General features: G+C 42.5%; 1 long non-coding RNA gene across 1 annotated transcript; it reads left to right on the top strand.

Moving 5' to 3' along the window:
• Positions 1-1233: 1233 nt before the first annotated feature.
• LOC125358034 lies at positions 1234-19179 on the top strand. The gene is made up of 3 exons (XR_007212255.1): positions 1234-1244; positions 3829-3830; positions 19093-19179. It is a non-coding gene; the product is annotated as an uncharacterized LOC125358034 (long non-coding RNA).
• The last annotated feature ends 1090 nt before the right edge of the window (positions 19180-20269 follow it).

Raw genomic sequence — 20269 nt, forward strand, 5'->3', positions numbered from 1 at the left:
GTTGGGGTTACGGTTTAGGGCTGGAGTATAGGGTTATGGCTTAGGGTTAGGTTTGAGGTTAGGGTCACAACAGGATGTGCCATTATGTGCTGTCTGATGGATGAAGTGAACTGTTTTTCTCCAGCGTACCTAAAAACTAAACTCTTCACACCTGGAGTCTTAACACCCAACCTAATCCTAACCTTAACATTGACAACCCGATACCTGAGCCATAATCGCACTCTTACCTAACCTGGAAACAGTAGCCTTAAAACTTGAAAACCCCTACCTCTAACCACAAATACCTAAAACCACATTCCTTACACTAAAGCCCAACCCAACCAAATCCGTGACATACCAGCATTCTGCATCCTTTTGGTGGCCTTTTCTCAAGCATGCTTAAGGGGTGTCCAAGGTTACAAACAGATACACACCATACAATCCCCCACCCACACACATGTGTAGGCATAGCAGATGCATGAACACAGTAAAAGCACAGCTGTCAAGTCCCGATTGTCACCCAAATATAGGCGCAGGAAGAAAACACAATCAGACACAGCAAGGGAGGGACTCTGAACAAACAATCACACAACAGCTGAAGGCCATCGGAGGGGACACACACACATTCTCAACGGGTTTGGAATCATGAATGCTAACATGTACCTCAAACATAAAATGTCTGGAGAAAAGAGAGAAGAGAAGGCGCAGAGGGGAGGAAGTGGAGGTGGGGTGGAGGGGGCAGGGGTAGAGTAAGTGGGACAGGGGCAAAAAGGACAGGACACAATAAAGTTTTCAAATCAAAAGGGGAATGAAATCCCATTATATTTCATTCTACAGGTAAATCTCTTGGTACTGAAACAGAACTAAAAAAGCTCCTTTTTAAGACCTGAGCCAGGTAGGATAGCAAATTCAGGTAAGCCCCACAGGTGGTAGGCTGTGGCAGGAAGATTGATAACTCAAACGGGCCTGGTCTAATGTAGAAATACAATGTCTAGAGGAAAAAGAAAAGAGAAAGGATAGAAAAGAGAAGGATGAGAAGTGAGTAGGAGGAAGAGTGGAGACACAAGAGGTGTAGGAGAGGGGTAGAGGAAAGGAGGTGAGTGGGGGGAAGGGGGAGGAAACAGAGGACAGAGGCAGTTTTCAAGTAAAAAAGGGATTGATGTGATGTGCTGTGATGTAACATGACGTGATTTGAAGATGTGATGTAAAGATGTGACTTGTATGTGATATGATATCATGATGATATGATGGAATCCTATGAGTTGGTGACATGATGTGATGATGTGACATAATTTGTGACGTAAAGTGATCTGGTGATATGAAATGATAGTGATATGTGATGTGATGATGTAACAACTATAATTATGTGAGGATGTGATGTAATGTAATGCAATGATGCGATGTGATGATGTGAAGTGAGGATGTAATCTCATTTTCTGCAGCATAAAAATTGTAATTCACACCAAGTATCCTTAACACCTTAACCATAGCCTTAATATCGACAACCCCATACCTGAGCCATAATCGCAATCATACCAACACTGAAAAAAGTAGCCCTAAGAACAGAAACCCCGACCTGTAACCACAGATACCTAACAACCCAATTCATTAAACTAAAGCACAACCCAACCCATTCCGTATTGTCGTGTTGATGTGATGGAGGATGTGAAATGATGTGATGATGTGACATGATATGAGGATGTAATTTAACATTCTGCAGCATGAACAAAAATTATATCCTTAATTGTACCGTGAGTATTCTTAAGAGCCAACCTTAACCCTATTCTTTTTTTTTTTTTTTTGGCCAGTCCTGGGCCTTGGACTCAGGGCCTGAGCACTGTCCCTGGCTTCTTCCCGCTCAAGGCTAGCACTCTGCCACTTGAGCCACAGCGCCGCTTCTGGCCGTTTTCTGTATATGTGGTGCTGGGGAAATCGAACCTAGGGCCTCGTGTATCCGAGGCAGGCACTCTTGCCACTAGGCTATATCCCCAGCCCCTTAACCCTATTCTTAATATCGACAATCCTACACCTGAACCCTAATCTCAATCATAACAAACCTGAAAACAGTAGTCCTAAGAACACCCCAGACACCTAACAACACAATTCCTTAAACTAAAGCCCAACCCACTCCATTGCTTACCAGTGTTCTGCATCCTGGAGGGAGGTGGCCTTGTTTGGTCAAACATGCTTAAGGGGTGCCCAAGTTTACACACAGACACACAGCACTCGATCCCCCATCCATACCCTCACATGTGTGTGCAGAGCAGGTGCATGAACACAGTGAAAACACAAATGACCGTTTATTCAAGTCTCCATTATCACCCAAACTTAAGCGCAACAGGAACACACCATCAGATATTGTAGGTCAAGGACTCAGATCAAACAACCTAACAACAGCTGAGGGAAATCGGAGTGGATTCACACACTCTAAACCATGAACTCTAACATGTAACTCAAACATAAAATGTCTGGAGAAAAGACAAGAGAAAGAGGGGAGGAAGTGGAGGAGGCGGGTGTTAAAAGGGCAGGGGCAGATAAAGGGGGGAGCGGCGGCAGAGAGAACAGGAGAGAATAAAGTTTTCAAATGAAATCCCATTCTGTTTCATTCTACAGGTAAGTCTTGGTACTGAAACAGACCTAAAAAACTGCCTTTTCAGGACCTTTGAGATAAGAAAACTGAGCCAAGAAAAGTGGCAAATTCAAGTAATCCCCAGAGTTGGTAGGCTGAGGCAGGAAGATTGAGAGGCCGGGTCTATTGTAGAAATACAATGTCTAGAGGGAAAGAAAAGAAAGAAATTAGACAGAAAAGGATAAGAAGAGACGGGGAGGAGGAGGAGAGGCTGAGGAGGGGGAGGAGAGGGGTAGAGGAAGGGACGGGAATGGGAGAGCAGGGGAGGTAGGGAAGAAGCTGATAGGAGAAAGGCATTTTTCAAGTGAAAAATGGAATATGATATGTTCTGATGTCACGTGATGTAAGTATGTGGTGTGAAGATGTGACTTCATACGATGTGATGTGATGGAGTCCTGAGAGTTGGTGACATGACTTTATGATGTTACATAATCTGGTTATGTGAAGTGATGGTGTGATGTGATAATGTGGTGTAATTATGTGATATATGTAATATGTTCTGATGTGACGTGATGATGTGTTGTGAGTCGATGCGTTGATGTGATGTGATGTGAGGATGTAATCTAATTTTCTGCATCATAACTAAAACTGGTAATTCCACCGAGTATCCTTAATAACACCCAACCTAAACCCTATCCTAAACATCAACAACCCCATACCTGAACCCTAATCTCAATCATACCAACCCTGAAAACCCCGACCTACTCCATGACTTACTAGTGTTCTGCACCACTGGAGGTAGGTGGCCTTCTTCTCTCAAGCATGCTTAAGGAGTGTCCAAGTTTACACACGGAGATACAAAGCACTTGAGCCCCCACCCATACCCTCACATCTATGGGCATAGCAGGTACATGAACACAGTGAAAGCACACCTGACAATTTACTGAAATCTCCATTGTCAGCCAAAGTTAGGTACAGCGGGAGCACAAAATCAGACACAGTAAGTCAAGCACTCTAATCAAGCAACCCCACAGCAGCTGAAGGACATCAGTGGCCTGAAAAACATTGTGAACCATTCTGTTTGGACTCGTGAATACTAACATGTACCTCAAACGTTAAATGTCTGGACAAAACAGAGGAGAGGAGAGGGGGAAGGGAGGATAGGAGAAAAGGACAGGAGGAGAAGGAAAAGGAGAGAGAATAAAGTTTTCGAATGAAAAGGGGCATGAAATCCGACTATTTAATTCTATAGGTCTCTTGCTACTAAAACAGAACTAAAGAAGTGCCTTTTCAAGAACTAAATTTTAGATCATAAAATTGAACCAAGTAGGGTAGCACATTTAGGTACAGTTGGCGTGATGTGATGATGTGGTGTGATCTGAGGATATGATGTGATATGAGGATGTTATGTGGTCAGGTGATGGGATGATGTGATCTTTCTGCAGCATAACCAAAAACTTAATTGTAATTCACACCTGAGTATCCTTAACAACATCAAACCTTAACCCTATCCTTAATATCAACAACCCTACACCTGAACCCTAATCTCAATCATACCAACCCTGAAAACAGTATGCCTAAGAACTCCGTTACCTCTAATCCCAGACACCTAACAACCCAAGTACTTAAACTAAAACCCAACCCACTTCTGCATCCTTGGAAGTAGGTGGCCTTGCTTTGTCAAACATGCTTAAGGGGTTTCCAAGTTTACACACGTTACATAGCACTCGATGCCCCACCCATACCCTAACGTTTGTATGAAGAGCAGGTGCATGAACACAGTGAATGCACAGCTGACCATTTTTTTCAAGTCTCCATTGTCACCCAAAGTTAGGCGCAGCAGGAGCACACCATCAGGCATGGTACGTCAAGGACAGTGATCAACAACCCCCACAACTACACAAATGTTGATGGCCATCGGATTGGCCTGACACACATTCAAAACCACACGGACTTAGAATCATGAATGCAAACATGTACCACAAGCATAAAACATCTGGAGAAAAGAGAAGAGAAGAAGCTGAGTGGAGGAAGAGGAAAAGGAGTCAGAGGTGGAGAGGAGAGAAAACAGTTACCAAATGAAAATGGGAATTAAATCACATTCTATTGTATTCTATAGATAAGTCTCTTACTACTGAAACAGAACTAAAAAAGTGCCTTTTTAAGAACTTTTAAATCATAATTTGAGCCAGATAGGGTGGCAAATTCAGGTAAGCTCCACAGTTGGTAGGCAGAGGCAGGAAGATTGAAAGTACAGAACCCCCCTGGATCTAATGTAGAAATACAATGCCTAGAGGAAAAAGAAAAGAAAGAGAAAAGATAGAAAAGAGAAAGATGGAACAATAGAAGGAAGAGGGTGAATGGAGGAGGAAGAGGATAATGAAGGAGGACGAGAAGGGGAAAGAGGAGGGACAGGAGATGGGGAGAGGAAGGGAGGGGAATGGGAGAGCAGGGGAGGGGACGAGGGACAGGGAGGACAGAGGCATTTTTCAAGTGACAAGGGGAATGATGTGATGTATTGTGATTGTTATGATGTGGGATGATGTGGAATGATTGTGATGACCTGTGGGATGGTGTGATATTATATAACAAGATATGATGGTGTGATGTGACGATGTGAAGTGATGTATTGAGATGTGATGTGATGTGACATGATTTGAGGTTGTGATAGTGTGATGTGAAGATGTGACTTTATATGAAGATGTGATGTGATGTCACATGATGTGAGGGATTCCTGTGGCTTGTTGACGTGATGTGATGGTGTGATGTGATGTGATGTGATGTGGGATGATGTGGAATGATATGATGTAATGGGAGGATGTGACGTATTGTAATATGAAAAAGATAAGAAATGATGTCTTGATGTGATGGAGGATGTGAAATGATGTGGTGTTACATGTATGAGGATGTAATCTAATATTCTGCAGCATGAATAAAAATTGTAATTCACACCCTGAGTATCCTTAACAACACCCAACGTTAACACAATACTTAATACTGACAATCCTACACCTGAACCCTAATCTCAATCATACCAAACCTGAAAACAATACTCCTAAGAACACCCCAGACACCTAACAACACAATTCCGAAAGCCCAACCCACTCCATTGCTTACCAGTGTTCTGCATCCTGGAGGGAAGTGGCCTTGTTTTGTCAAACATGCTTAAGGGGTGTCAAATTTACACACAGACACACAGCACTCGATCCCCCACCCATACCCTCACATGTGTATGAAGAGCAGGTGCATGAACACACTGAAAACAAAGCTGACCGCTTATTCAAGTCTCCATTATCACCCAAACTTACACGCAGCAGGAAAACACCATCACATATAGTAGATCAAGGACTCGGATCAAACAACCTCACAACAGCTGAAAGCCATCGGAGTGGCTTCACACACCCTATACCATGAGTGGTAACATGTAACTCAAACATAAAATGTCTGGAGAAAACAAGACAAGACAAGGAGGGGAGGGGAGGAAGTGGAGGAGGTAGGGGTGAAGGGGGCGGGGGCAGATGAGGAGGGAACGGCAGCAGAGTGGAGAGGAGAGAATAAAGTTTTCAGATGAAATGGGGAATGAAATCCTATTCTATTTCATTCTTCCGGTTAAGTCTTGGTACTGAAACAACTAAAAAAGCGCCGTTTCAGGACCTTTTAGATAATAAAATTGACCCAGGCAAGTTGGCAAATTCAGGTAAGCCCCAGAGTTCGTAGGCTGAGGCAGGAAGATTGACAGGCCTGGTCTAATGTAGAAATATAATGTCTGGAGGAAAAAGAAAAGAGAAAAGACAGAAAACAAAAGGATGGGAAGGGAGGGGAAGGAGGAGGAGAGACTGAAGAGGGGGAGAAGAGGGGTACATGAAGAAAGGGGAATGGGAGAGCAGGGGAAGTAGGGGCAGTAAGGAACTGATATAAGAGAGGCAGTTTTAAAGTGAAAAGGGAATGTGATGTGTTGTGATGATGTCACGTGATGTAAGGAGGTGTTGTGAAGATGTGACTTGTAATGATGTGATGTCATGATGATGTGAAGTAGTCCTGTGAATTGGTGACATGACTTGATGATGTTACGTGATCTGGTTATGTGAAGTGATGGTGTGATGTGATAATGTGGTGTGATTATGTGACATATGTAATTATGTGATGTGATATTGTGTTGGGAGGTGATGCATTGATGTGGTGATGTGATGATGTGATGTGAGGATGTAATCTAATTCTCTGCAGCATAACTAAAACTTGTAATTCCACCGAGTATCCTTAATAACACCCAACCTAAACCCTATCCTAAACATCAACAATCCCATACCTGAACCCTAATCTCAATCATAACAACCCTGAAAACCCCAACCCACTCCACGACTTACTAGACAGTATTCTATATCCCTGGACATAGGTGGCCTTCTTCTCTCAAGCATGCTTAAGGAGTGTCCAATTTTACACACAGAGATACAAAGCACTTGATCCCCCACCCATACCCTCACATCTGTGGGCATAGCAGGTACATGAACACAGTGAAAGCACAGCTGGCCATTTACTGAAATCTCCATTGTCAGCCAAAGGTAGGTACAGCGGGAGCACAACATCAAACACGGTAAGTCAAGCACTCTGATCAAGCAACCCCACAACAGCTGAAGGCCATCGAAATGGCCTCACAAACATTGTGAACCATACAGTTTTGGAAGGGAGGATAGGATAAAAGGACAGAAGAGAAGAAGAAGAGAGAATAAAGTTTCCAAATGAAAAGGGGCATGAAATTCCATACTATTTTATTCTATAGGTCTCTTGCTACTAAAACAGAACTAAAGAAGTGCCTTTTCCAGAAGTAAATTGAAGGTCATAAAATTAAACCAAGTAGGGCAACACATTCAGGTAAGGTTGACGTAATATGACAATGTGGCGTGATCTGAGGATGTGAGGTGATATGATGATGTTATGTGGTCAGGTGATGGGATGATATGATCTTTCTGCAGCATAACCAAAAACTTAATTGTAATTCTCACCTGAGTATCCTTAACAACACCAAACCGTAACCCTATCCTTAATATCGACAATCCTACACCTGAACACTAATATCAATCATACCAACCCTGAAAAAAGTAGTCCTAAGAATGCCAACCGTTACCTCTAACCCCAGACACTAACCCAAGTACTTAAACTAAAGCCCAACCCACTCCATTGCTTACCAGTGTTCTGCATCCTTGGAGGTAGGTGGCCTTGTTTTGTCAAATATCCTTAAGGGGTTTCCAAGTTTAAACACAGATACATAGCACTCAATCCCCCACCCATACCCTACCATGTGTATGCAGAGCAATTGCTTGAACACAGTGAAAGCACAGCTGACCATTCTTTCAAGTCTCCATTGTCACCCAAAGTTAGGCACAGCAGGAGCACACCATAAGGCATGGTACGTCAAAGACTCTGATCGACAACCCCCACAACTCCACAACTGGTGATGGCCATCGGATTGGCCTGACACACATGATGAACCACGCGGACATAGAATCATGAATGCAAACGTACCACAAGCATAAAACATCTGGAGAAAAGAGAGAAGAGAAGGAGCAGGGAGGAGGAAGATGAAAAGGAGTCGAAGGCGGAGAGGAGAGAATACAGTTTCCAAATGAAAATGGGAATGAAACCACATTCTATTTTAATCCATAGGTAAGTTTCTTGCTACTGAAACATAATGAAAAAAGTGCCTTTTCAATAACTTTTAAATCATACTTTGATCCATATAGGGTGACAAATTCAGGTAGGCGCCACATTTGGTAGGAAGAGGCAGGAAGATTGACAGTACAGAACGCCCACTGGTCTAATGTAGAAATGCATTGTATGGAGGAAAAATAAAATAAGGAGAGAAGATAGAAAAAGGATTGGAGAGGAGGAAAAGGAGGAATGGAGAAGGGGGAGAGGGGAGGAGGGGGAAAGAGGAGAGAGAGGAGACGGGGAGAGGAAGGGAGCGGAATGGGAGAGCAGGGAAAGGGAGGAGGGAGCAGAGAGGACAGAAGCAATTTTCATGTGACAAGGGGAATGATGTGATGTATTATGATGATGGAGGATATGATGTGACCTGAAGTAATGGTGTGATGTGATGTGATGTGACAAGATATGATGGTGTGTTATGATGACGTGGCGTATTATATTGTGACGTGATGTGTTGTGACATGATTTGAGGATGTGATGTGATAGTGTGATGTTAAGTCATGACTTTATATGACGATGTTATGTGATGTCATGTGGCTTGGTGATGCGATGTAATGATGTGACGTGTTCGGATGAAATGAAGTGATGGTGTGACGTGATGTCATGTGATGTGAAATCATGATGTGATAAGATGTGGTATGATATGATGTAATGTGAGGGTGTGACATATTATGATATGACAAGGTATGATAAGAAATGATGTGTTGTGCGATGATTGGAGGATGTGAAATGAGGTGATGATGTGATGTGACGTGAATATGTAATCTACTTTACTGCAGCAAGAATAAAAATTGTAATTCAAGAGTATCCTTAACACCCAAACTAAACACTATCCTTAACATCGACAGCCCTACACCTGAACCCTAATCTCAATCATACCAATCCTAAAAAGAGTAACCCTAAGACCTGAAACCCCTACCTCTAACCCCAGACACCTAGCAACCCAATTCCTTACAGAAAAGCCCAACCCCCACCCACTCCGGGACTTAACAGTGTTCTGCATCCTTGGTGGTAGGTGCCCTTCTTTTGTCAAGCATGCTTAAGGTGTGTCCAAATTTACACACAGAGATAAACAGCACTTGATCCCCCACCCATACCCTCACGTTTGTAGGCAAAGCAGGAGCATGAACACAGTAAAAGCACAGCTGACAATTTACTCAGGTCTCCATTGTCACCCAAAGTTAGGTGAAGCTAGAGCACACAATTCAGCATGGTAGGTCAAGCACCCTGATGAAGCAACCCCACAACAGCTGAAGGCAATCGGAGTGGCCTGACATATTCTAAACCATAGTTTTAGAATTATGAATACTAACATGTACCTCAAACATAAAATGTCTGGAGAAAACAGAGAAAAGACAAGGAGAGGGGAGAGGAGAGGACAAAAAAAGAGGAGAGGAGAAGGACAAGAAGAGAGAATAAAGTTTTCAAATGAAATCCCATTCTGTTTTATTCTACAGGTAAGTCTGTAGCTACTGAAACAGAACTAAAAAAGTGCCTTTTCAGGAACTTTTCGATCATAAAATTGAGCCAGGTAGGGTGGCACATTCAGATAAGGTTGGGGTGATGTGATGTGATAATGTGACATGATGTGATGACTTGTGAGATGATGTGATATATCTTTCGGCAGCATAACTAAAAACTTAATTGTAATTCAAACCCTGAGTATCCTAAACAACACCCAACTTAACCCTATCCTTAACATCGACAACCATACACCAAAACCCTAAACTCAATCATAACAACCCTGAAATCAGTAGCTCTAAGAACTCTTAACCACAGACACCTAAAAAAACAATAACTTAAAGTAAAGCCCAACCCACGCCATTGCTTAGCAGCGTTCTGCATGCTTGGAGGTAGGTGGCCTCCTTTACTCAAGCATGCTTAAAGGTTGTCCAAATTTAAACACAGAGATATACAGCACTCGACCCCCCCACCCATACCCTCACATGTGTGCAGAGCAGGCGCATGAACACAGTGAAAGCACAGCTGACCATTTACTCAAGTCTCCATTGTCACCCAAGTTAGATACAGCAGAAACACACAATAAAGCATGGTAGAGCAAAGAATGTTTTCAAACAAACCCACAACTGATGAAGGCCATCAGAGTGGCACAAGACACATTCTAAACTATACAGGTTTGGAATCATGAATAAACATGTACCTCAAACATAAAATGTCTGGAGAAAAGAGAGAAGTGAGAAAACAGAGAAGAGACAAAACAGAGAAGGGGAGAGGAAGGGCGGAGGGGAGGGCAGAGGACAAAAGGACAGGAGCGGAGAAGAGAGAATAAAGTTTTCAAATGAAAAGGGGAATGAAATCCCATTCTATTTTATTATACAGGTAAGTCTCTTGCTACAAAAACAAAACTAAAAAACTGCCGTTTCAAGAACTAAATTTTAGATCATGAAATTGAACCAGGTAGGGTGGCACATTCAGGGAAACCCCACAGTTGGTAGGCTGAGGCAGGAAGATTGAGAGTTCAAAACCGGCCGGGTCAAATGTAGAAATAAAAATACAATGTCTGCAGAAAGAAGAAAGGAAACAGATAAGAGGAGGAGGGGGTAAGGGAGGGAGGAACAGTGACGGGAAGGGGAAGGAAGAAGAGAAGGAAAAGGAGGAATAGCGGAAGAGGGAGGAGGAGGGGAGGAAAAGGAGACAAATTTTCATATGAAAAAGGGTACTGAAATCCCATTTGATTTTATTCTTCAGGTGTCTCTAGCTACTAAAACAGGAGTAAAAAAAAAGTGTTATTTCGGGCTGGGGATATAGCCTAGTGGCAAGAGTGCCTGCCTCGGATACACGAGGCCCTAGGTTCGATTCCCCAGCACCACATATACAGAAAACGGCCAGAAGCGGCACTGTGGCTCAAGTGGCAGAGTGCTAGCCTTGAGCGGGAAGAAGCCAGGGACAGTGCTCAGGCCCTGAGTCCAAGGCCCAGGACTGGCCAAAAAAAAAAAGTGTTATTTCAAGAACTTTTAGGTCCAAAAACATTGAGCCAGATAGGGTAGCACATTCAGGTAAGGTTGGCGTGATGTGATGTGATGTGATGTGATGTGATGTGATGATGTGGCGTGATCTGAGGATGTGATGTGCTTTGAGGATGTGTCATGATGTGGTGATGTGATGGGATGCTATGATCTGTTTTTCTGCAGCATAACTTACCTCTAACCACAGACACCTAACAACCCAATTCCTAAAAATAAAGCCCAACCCAACCCACTCCATGACTTACCAGACAGTGCTCTGCATCCTTGGAGGTAGGTGGCCTTCTTTTGTCAGGCATGCTTTAGGTGTGTCCAACATTACACACAGAGATACACAGCACTCCATCCCCTACCCATACCCTCACGTGTGTGGGCATAGAAGGTGCATGAACACAGTGAAAGCACAGCTGACCACTTTTTCAAATCGCCATTGGCACCCAAAGTTACACACAGCCAGAGCACACCATAAAGCACGACAAGGCAAGGACTATGATCAAACAACCACACAACACCTGAAGACCATCAGAGTGGCCTGGCACACATTCTAAACCACATGCATTTGGAATCATGAATGCTAACATGTATCGGAAACATAACATGTCTGCAGAAAACAGAGAAGAAAAGGAGCGGAGATGAGAAACTGGAGGAGGCAGGGGTGAAGGAGGCAAGGGTGGAGGTGGTGAGGAGAGAGCAAAGTTTTCAAATGAAAAGGGGAATGAAATCAAATTCTATTTTACTCTACAAGTAAATCTCTTGCTACTAAAGCAGAACTAAAAAAGCGCCTTTTCAGAACCTTTTAGATCATAAAATTGAGACAGCTAGGGTGGCAAATTCACGTAAGCCCCACCGTTGATAGGCTGAGGCTGGAAGATTGAGAGTTCAAAACCGGCCTGGTCTTATATAGAAATACAATATCTGGAGGAAAAAGAAAAGAATGAGAAAAAATATAAAAGATGGATGTGAGGGGAGGAGGAGGAGGAATGGAGGCGGAGGAGGGGGAGGAGAGGGAGAGGAAAGGAAGAAGCAGAGAGGAGAGAGGCAGTTTTCAAGTGAAAAGGGGAATGATGTGATGTGTTGTGATGATGTGACGTGATGATGTGCAGTGATCTGGTGATGTGATGGGATCTGGTGATGTGATGGGATCTGGTGATGTGAAGTAATGGTGTTAATGTGATGACGCGATGTGATTATGTGACGTGTAATTATGTGACATACTGTGGGGATGTAGTCTACTTTTCTGCAGCATAACTAAAAATTATAATTCAAACCAAGTATCCTTGACGTCACCTTAACCCTATCCTGAACATCGACGACCCTATACCTGAACCCTCAATCATACCAATCCTGAAAACAGCCGAAAGCCCTGAAACCACCACCTCTAACCCCAGACATCTAACAACCCAATTCCTTAAAGTAAAGCCCTACCCCAAACCATTCCAACTTACCAAACAATGTTCTGCATCCCTGGAGGTAGTTGGCCTTGTTTTCTCAAACATGCTTAAGGGGTGTCCAAGTTTACACACAGAGAGACAAAGCACTCGATTCCCCACCCATACCCTCACATGTGTAGACAGAGCAGGTGCATGAACACAGTGAAAGCACAGCTGACCATTTATTCAAGTCTCCATTATCACACAAAGTTAGGCACAACAGGAGCACACAATCAAGCGTGGTAGAGCATGGACTCTGATCAAACAACCCCACAACTGAAGAATGCCATTGGAGAGGCATGGCACACATTATAAAACACATGGGTTTGGAAACATCGATAGTAACATGTACCACAAACATGTCTGGAAAAAAGAGAGGAGAAAAAAAAAGAGAAGGAGAAGGCAGGGACATAAGAGGAGAGGAGGAAAGGAGAGAATAAAGTATTCAAATGAAAAGGGGAATGAAATCCCATTCTATTTTGTCCTACAGGTAAGTCTCTTGTTAGTTAAAATTGAGCCAGGTAAGGTGGAGAATTAAGGTAAGCCCCACAGTTGGCAGGCTGAGGCAGGAAGATTGAGAGTTCAAAACAGGCGTGCTCTAGTGTGGAAATACAATCTGGAAGGGGAAAAAAGAAAGAGAAAAGATACAAAATAGAAGGATGGGAGGACGTAGAAGAGGAGAAGGATGAAAGGAGGAGGAGGAGGGGGAGGAGAGGGGAGAGGAAGGGAGGAAGAAGAGGGGAGGAGGGGAAAGAGTAGAGGAGAGAGAGGTGGAGAGGCAGGAGGAGAGGGGGAGAGGAAGGGGGAAGTGGGAAAGCAGGGGAGGGGAGGATGGAGCGGAGAGCACAAAGGCAATTTTCAAGTGACAAGTGAAATGATGTGATGGGTTGTGATGTTATGAAGTGACCGAATGTGGTGGTGGGATGTGTGTGATGTAATGTGATGTAATGTAATGTGACAAGTTATAATGGTGTGATGTGATATGACGTGATTTGAGGTTGTGATGTGATAGTGTTATGTGAAGATGTGACTAGATATGAGCTGTGATGTCATATGATGATGTGATGGAGTCCTGTGACTTGGTGACATGACGTGATGATGTGACCTGATCTGGTGATATGAAGTGATAGTATGACATGAAGTGATGGTATGACGTGATATGATTACATGATGTGATAAGTGAGGGTGTGACATGTTGTCATACGACAAGATAAAACATGATGTGTTGATGTGACGTGATTTGAAGATGAGATGTGATGTGATGCTGTGACGTTATGTGATGTGATGTGAGGATGTAATGTAATTTTCTGAAGCATAGCTAAAAATTGTAATTCACACCCTGAGTATCCTTAAAAACACCCAGCCTTAACCATATCCTTAACATGGACAACCCTATACCTGAACCCTAATCTCAATCATACCAACCCTGAAAACAGTAGCTCTAAGAACTGAAAACACCTACCACTAACCACAGACACCTAACAACCCGATTCCTTAAACTAAAGCTCAACCCCAACCCACTCCATGACTTACCAGACAGTGTTCTGCATCCTTGGATGTAGGTGGCCTTCTTTTGTCATGCATGTTTAAGGGGTGTCCAAGTTTAAACAGAGATACACAGCACTCGGTCCCTGCCCAAACACTCACATGTGTGTGCAGAGGGAGCACATCAGCCATGATGAGGCAAGCACTGATCAAAGAACGCCCACAACAGCTGAAGGCTGTCAGAGACACATTCTAAACCACAGAGGTGAGAGAAAACAGAGAAGAGGAGAGGGGAGAGGAGAAGACCAAAAAAAAGGAGAAGAGAAGGTAAAGAGAGAATGAAGTTTTCAAATAAAAATACAATGAAATCCCATTGTGTTTTATTCTACAGCTAAGTCACTTGCTACTAAAACTGAACTAAAAAAGTGCCACTTCAATAACTTTTAGGTCATAAAATTGAGCCAGGTAGGGCTGCAAATTCAGTTAAGCCCCACAGTTGGTAGGCTGAGGCAAGAAGATTGAGAGATCAAAACTAGCTGGGTTAATGTAGAAATACAAATACAATGTCTGGAGAAAAAAGAAAGTAATGAGAAAAGACAGAAAACAGGAGAATGGCAGGAAGGAGCACAGAGGAGGGGGGAAGGAGGAAGAGGAGGAGGAGAGGGGGAGGCAGAAGGTAGGGGGAGGAGGAAAAGGAGAAATGGAGGGGGCGGGGCAGAGGTAGAGAGGAGGAGAGGAGGAGAGAAAGTTTTCAAATGAAAAGGGGAATGAGGGTCTAGGCATATGGCTTAGTGGCAAGAGTGCTTGCCTTGCATACATGAGGCCCTGGGTTCAATTCCCCAGTACCACATATACAGAAAACGGCCAGACATGGCGCTGTGGCTCAAGTGGCAGAGTGCTAGCCTAGAGCAAAACGAAGCCAAGGACAGTGCTCAGGCCCTGAGTTCAAGGCCCAGGACTGGACAAAAAAAAATGGGGTGGAGGGAATGAAATCCCATTCTATTTTATTGTTCAGGTAAGTCTGCACCTAGTACAACAGAACTAAAAATGTGCCTTTTTGAGAACTTTTAGATCATAAAATTTAGCCAGGTAGGGTGTCACATTCAGGTGAGGTTGGCGTGATATGAAGGGATGATACAACATGCTATGATGATGTGATATGGTGTGAGGATATGCCATGATGTAGTGCTTTGATGTGATGATGTGATGTTTTTCTGCAGCATAACTAAAAACTTAATTGTAATTAACACCCTGAGTATCCTTAACAACACTCAACCTTAACCCTATCCTTAACATTGACAACACTACACCTGAACCCTAATCTCAATCATACCAGCTAAAGCCTGAAAACCCTCCATCTGACCCCAGACACCTAACAACCCAATTCCTTAAACTAAAGCCCAACCCCAACCCACTATGTGACTTACCAGACAATGTTCTGCATCCCTGGAGGTAGGTGGCCTTCTATTGTCAAGCATGCTTAAGGGGTGTCCAAGTTTACACACAGAGACACACAGCACAGGATCTCCCACCCATACCCTAACATGTGTATGCAGAGCAGGTGCATGAACACAGTGAAAGCACAGCTGACCATTTTTTCAAGTCTCCATTGTCAACCAAAGTTAAGCCCAGAAGGAGCACACCATCAGGGATGGAAGGTCAAGGACTCTGATCAACAACCCACACAACTGCTGAAGGCCATCGTATTGGCCTGACACACATTCTAAACCACACGGGTTTGTAATCATGAATGCTAACGTACCGCAAACATAAAACGTCTGGAGAGTAGAGAAGGAGCAGAGGAGAGGAAGAGGAGGAGTGGTCAGAGGCGGAGAGGAGAGAATACAGTTTGCAAATTAAAAGGGGAATGAAATCCCATTGTATAGGTAAGTCTCTTGCTACTGAAACAGAACCAAAAAAGTGCCTTTTCAAGAACTTTTAGATCATAAAATAGAGCCAGGTAGGATGGCAAATTCAGGTAAGGTTGGTGTGAAGTAATGCTGTGGTGTGATCTGAGGATGTGATGTGATTTGAGCACATGCCATGATGTGGTGATGTGATGGGATAATGTGATCAATTTTTCTGCAACAACACTAAAAATTTAGTTATAATTCACACCCTGAGTCTTCTTAACACCCAACCTTAAACCTATCCTTAACATTGACAACCCTACACCTGAACCCTAATCTGAATCATACCAATCCAGAAAACAGTAGCCCTAAGAACTCTAACCCTTACCTGTAACCCCAGACACCTAACAACCCAATTCCTTAAACTAAAGCCCAACCCAACCACCTCCGTGACTTACCAGTATTCTGCATCCTTGGAGGTAGGTGGCCATGTTCTGTCAAACATTCTTAAGGGGTGTCCAACGTTTACACACGGAGATGCACAGCACTGGATTCCCCACCCATACCCTCACATGTGTGTGCAGAGCAGGTGCATGAACACAGTGAAGACACAGCTGACCATTTATTAACGTCTCCATTGTCACCCCAAGTTAGGCACAGTGAGAGCGGACCATCAAGCACGGCAGGGCAAGAACTCTGATCAAACAACCCCACAACAGCTGAAGGCAATTGGAGGGGCCTGACAACCCAATTCCTTAAACTAAAGCCCACCCAACCCACTCGGTGACTTACCAGACAGTGCTCTGCATCCTTGGAGGTAAGTGGCCTTCTTTTGTCAAACACGCTTAAGGGGTGTCCAAGTTTACACAGAGATACACAGCACTAGGTCCCTGCCCATACCCTGACATGTGTGTGCAACAGGAGCACACCATCAGGCATGGCAAGGCAAGGACTCTGATCAAATATGCCTAGGACTGCTGAAGGCCGTAGAAGACACATTCTAAACCACACGGGTTTTGAATCATGAATGCTAACAGTGCCTCAAACATAGAATGTCAGGAGAAAACAGAGAAGAGGAGGAGTGGAGAGGAGGAGGAGGAGATGGAAGCAGGGGCGGTAGAGGCAGGGGCGGGGCAGAGAGGAGAAGGAGAAGAGGGGAGAATACTTTTCAAATGAAAAGGTAAATGAAATCACATTTTGTTGTATTCTACAGCTAAGTCTCTAACTACTAAAACAGAACTAAAAAAGTGCCATTTTAAGAACTTTTAGATCATAAAATTGAGCAAGGTAGGATGGCAAATTCAGATAAGCCCCACAGTTGGTAGGCTGATGAGAGGTCAAAACCAGCCAAATCTAAAGTAGAAATACAAATACAATGTCTGGAGAAAAAAGAAAGAAAAGAGAAAAGACAGAAAAGAGGAGGATGGGAGGGGAAGGAGGAGCAGGGAGGGGAGTGGGGAGGAGAAAGAGGAGAAGCAGGAGAGGAGGAGGCAGGGAGGGGGAGGGGGAGGAGGAGAAATGGAGGTGGGGCAGAGGTGGAGGAGGGGAGGAAAAAAGGAGAGTTTTCAAATGAAAAGGGGAATGAAATCCCATTCTATTTTATTCTTCAGGTAAGTCTGTAGCTACTAAAACAACTATAAAAGTGCATTCTCAAGAACTTTCAGATCATAGAATTGCTTATGCTATTCATACGAGGAAATGCTATATCAGGTGCTCCAATCATTAATGGGACTAATCAGTTTCCAAACCCTCCAATCATAATTGGTATAACTATAAGGAAAATTATAACAAATGCGTGGGCGGTGACAGCTACATTGTAGATTTGATCATCCCCTAATGGAGCTCCTGGTTGACCAAGCTCAGCTTGGATGAGGATGCATAAACCTGCGCCTACTCTTCCGGCTCATGCTCCGAATATAAAGTATAGGGCTCCAATTTATTTGTTGAAAATAATCAATGATTAATGAACATAGTTAGTGATAGAATGCCTAGGGTTAGACCCCTTTCTATCATAGTCCTGAGGTGAAATTTCATATTGAATTGCAAATTCAAAGGAACAGCTTCAATCCTTCCGGGACTTCTCCTGCCTTTTTTCTCGGCGGGAGAAATAGATTGAAGCCAGATGATTTAGGGTATTTAGCTGTTAACTAATATTTTGTAGGTTTGATACCTATCGATCTAGTGAGGATTTAGCTTAAGCGATTGGTTTGTTTCCAGAAGATGCACTATTCGTTCTGCAGTCCTTAGAGACAAAAATTAAACTTGAGTGTTTACTTAAGGTCTTTGGTTAACCTTAATTTCTAGAATATTGAGTACAATAATGGGGATGGGGGAGTGAAAATGAGGATAGAAAAAGAAGAGTTGGATGGGTCATAAGCTTTTGTGATTATTTAGTCATCACATGAATTTCTTATTTGGAAGGGGAAATAATGTAAGGGCAGATGAATAGATTCATCGAAGATAAAAGTAAAGGTTTAGTAGGGCTGATATGGCTATAAATATACTTGCTATAATATTTTTGTTTGACACTTTCTTTGATAATAAACCATTTAGGTAGAAATCCTGTTAGTGGGGGTAGTCCTCCTAATGATATGTGTGACCAGCATAATTAAAGTAATTAATGGGCTAGAATCTCATGCTATGGTTAGAGATGTAGTGTTATTAGCTGATAGAAAGTCTAAGGAGATGAACATGTTAATTGTACATATGATGTAAATAAATTAAGGGCTATTCCGGAGGGATTATAGATTGTTATTGCTGCTATCCATCCTACATGGGCGATGCATGAATATGCTAGGCTTTTTTGTATTTGAGTCTGATTAAGAACTCCTCAGCCCCCAATAAGAATTGCTGATATAGCTATAAATATTATGTTTGTATTTAGGTTATGGGCCATTTGGTATATAATTGAGATTGGGGCCAGTTTTTGTCATGTTAGTAGGATTATACCAGAGAATAATGGAATGCCTTGAGTAACTTCTGGTACTCAAAGGTAGAATGGGGCTAATCCAAGTTTTATGGCTAGGGCAATTGCTAGTATACATAGGTATAGGTTGTCTTTAAGGTCAACTATGTTTCATTGTCCAATCAAGGTTATTGAGGATATCGTATATAAGGATTATTGATGCTGTTGCTTGTGTTAGGAAATATTTTGTGGCGGCTTCTCTTGAACGTGGGTTACTGTTGTAAATTATTATAGGAATAATTGCAAGTATAATTTCAAGTCCTATTAATATGTATATTCAGTGTGAGGTTGTGAGAACTAATATGGATCCTACATAGTAAATATAACTAGTGAATATACAACAATATTAATTAGTATGGGAGGGGTTAAAACCAACATTTTCGGATTATGGGCCCGAAACCTTTAATTAGCTGACCTTACTAGAATTTAGTGTAATAGGTAGCACGAAGAATTTTGAGTTATGTTGGGTTCGAGTCCTATAATTCTAGAAATAAAAGGAATATAACCTTTATGTTTTACTCTACCAAAATAACTCTTTAGAAAGACATATTTCTATATTAGCGGTGGTATGCTCGTCGTACATATAGGTAGTGAAATGTGCCACATACATAGGGCTAGGGTTAGGGGAAGGAAGTTTTTTCATATAAGACGCATAAGTTGGTCATATAGGAAACGTGGATATGATGCTCAGATCCATAGAAACGAAATTAAAATTAATAATTTTACAACTAGGTTTGAAGTTATCATTTCTGTATTGAGTGTTGAGTAGGTTGAACCAAAAAATAAAGTAGCGGTTAGTGAATTTATTCGGATAATATTTATATATTCTGCCATAAAGAATAAGGCGAATGGTCCTGTGTCATATTCAACGTTGAAGCCTGAAACTAGTTCAGATTCACTTTCAGTTAGGTCAAAGGGAGCTCGGGTTGTTTCAGCTAGTGTGGAGATAAATCATATTATAGCTAGGGGTCATGCTGGGACAATTATTCAGTTATATTCTTGAGACATTGATAGGGATAATATTGAGAATAGTCTAGATAGTAGTATTGTTGATAGGAGGATGATTGCTAGGCTTACTTCATATAAAATAGTTTGAGCTATAGCTCATAATGCTCCAAATATAGCGTATTTTGAAGTGGATGCTCAGCCTGATCATAAAATTGAATATACTGATATGCTTGATGCTGCTAAGATGAATAAAAATCCTATGTTTATGTTATTTAGAGGATGTGGTATTGGAGGGGGAATTCATAGGGATAGGGCTAGTGATAATGCTAAAATAGGGAAAATTGAAAATAGAATTA

The sequence above is a fragment of the Perognathus longimembris genome, chromosome 10 (assembly GCF_023159225.1).
Source record: "Perognathus longimembris pacificus isolate PPM17 chromosome 10, ASM2315922v1, whole genome shotgun sequence".
Classification (NCBI taxonomy): Eukaryota; Metazoa; Chordata; class Mammalia; order Rodentia; family Heteromyidae; genus Perognathus; species Perognathus longimembris.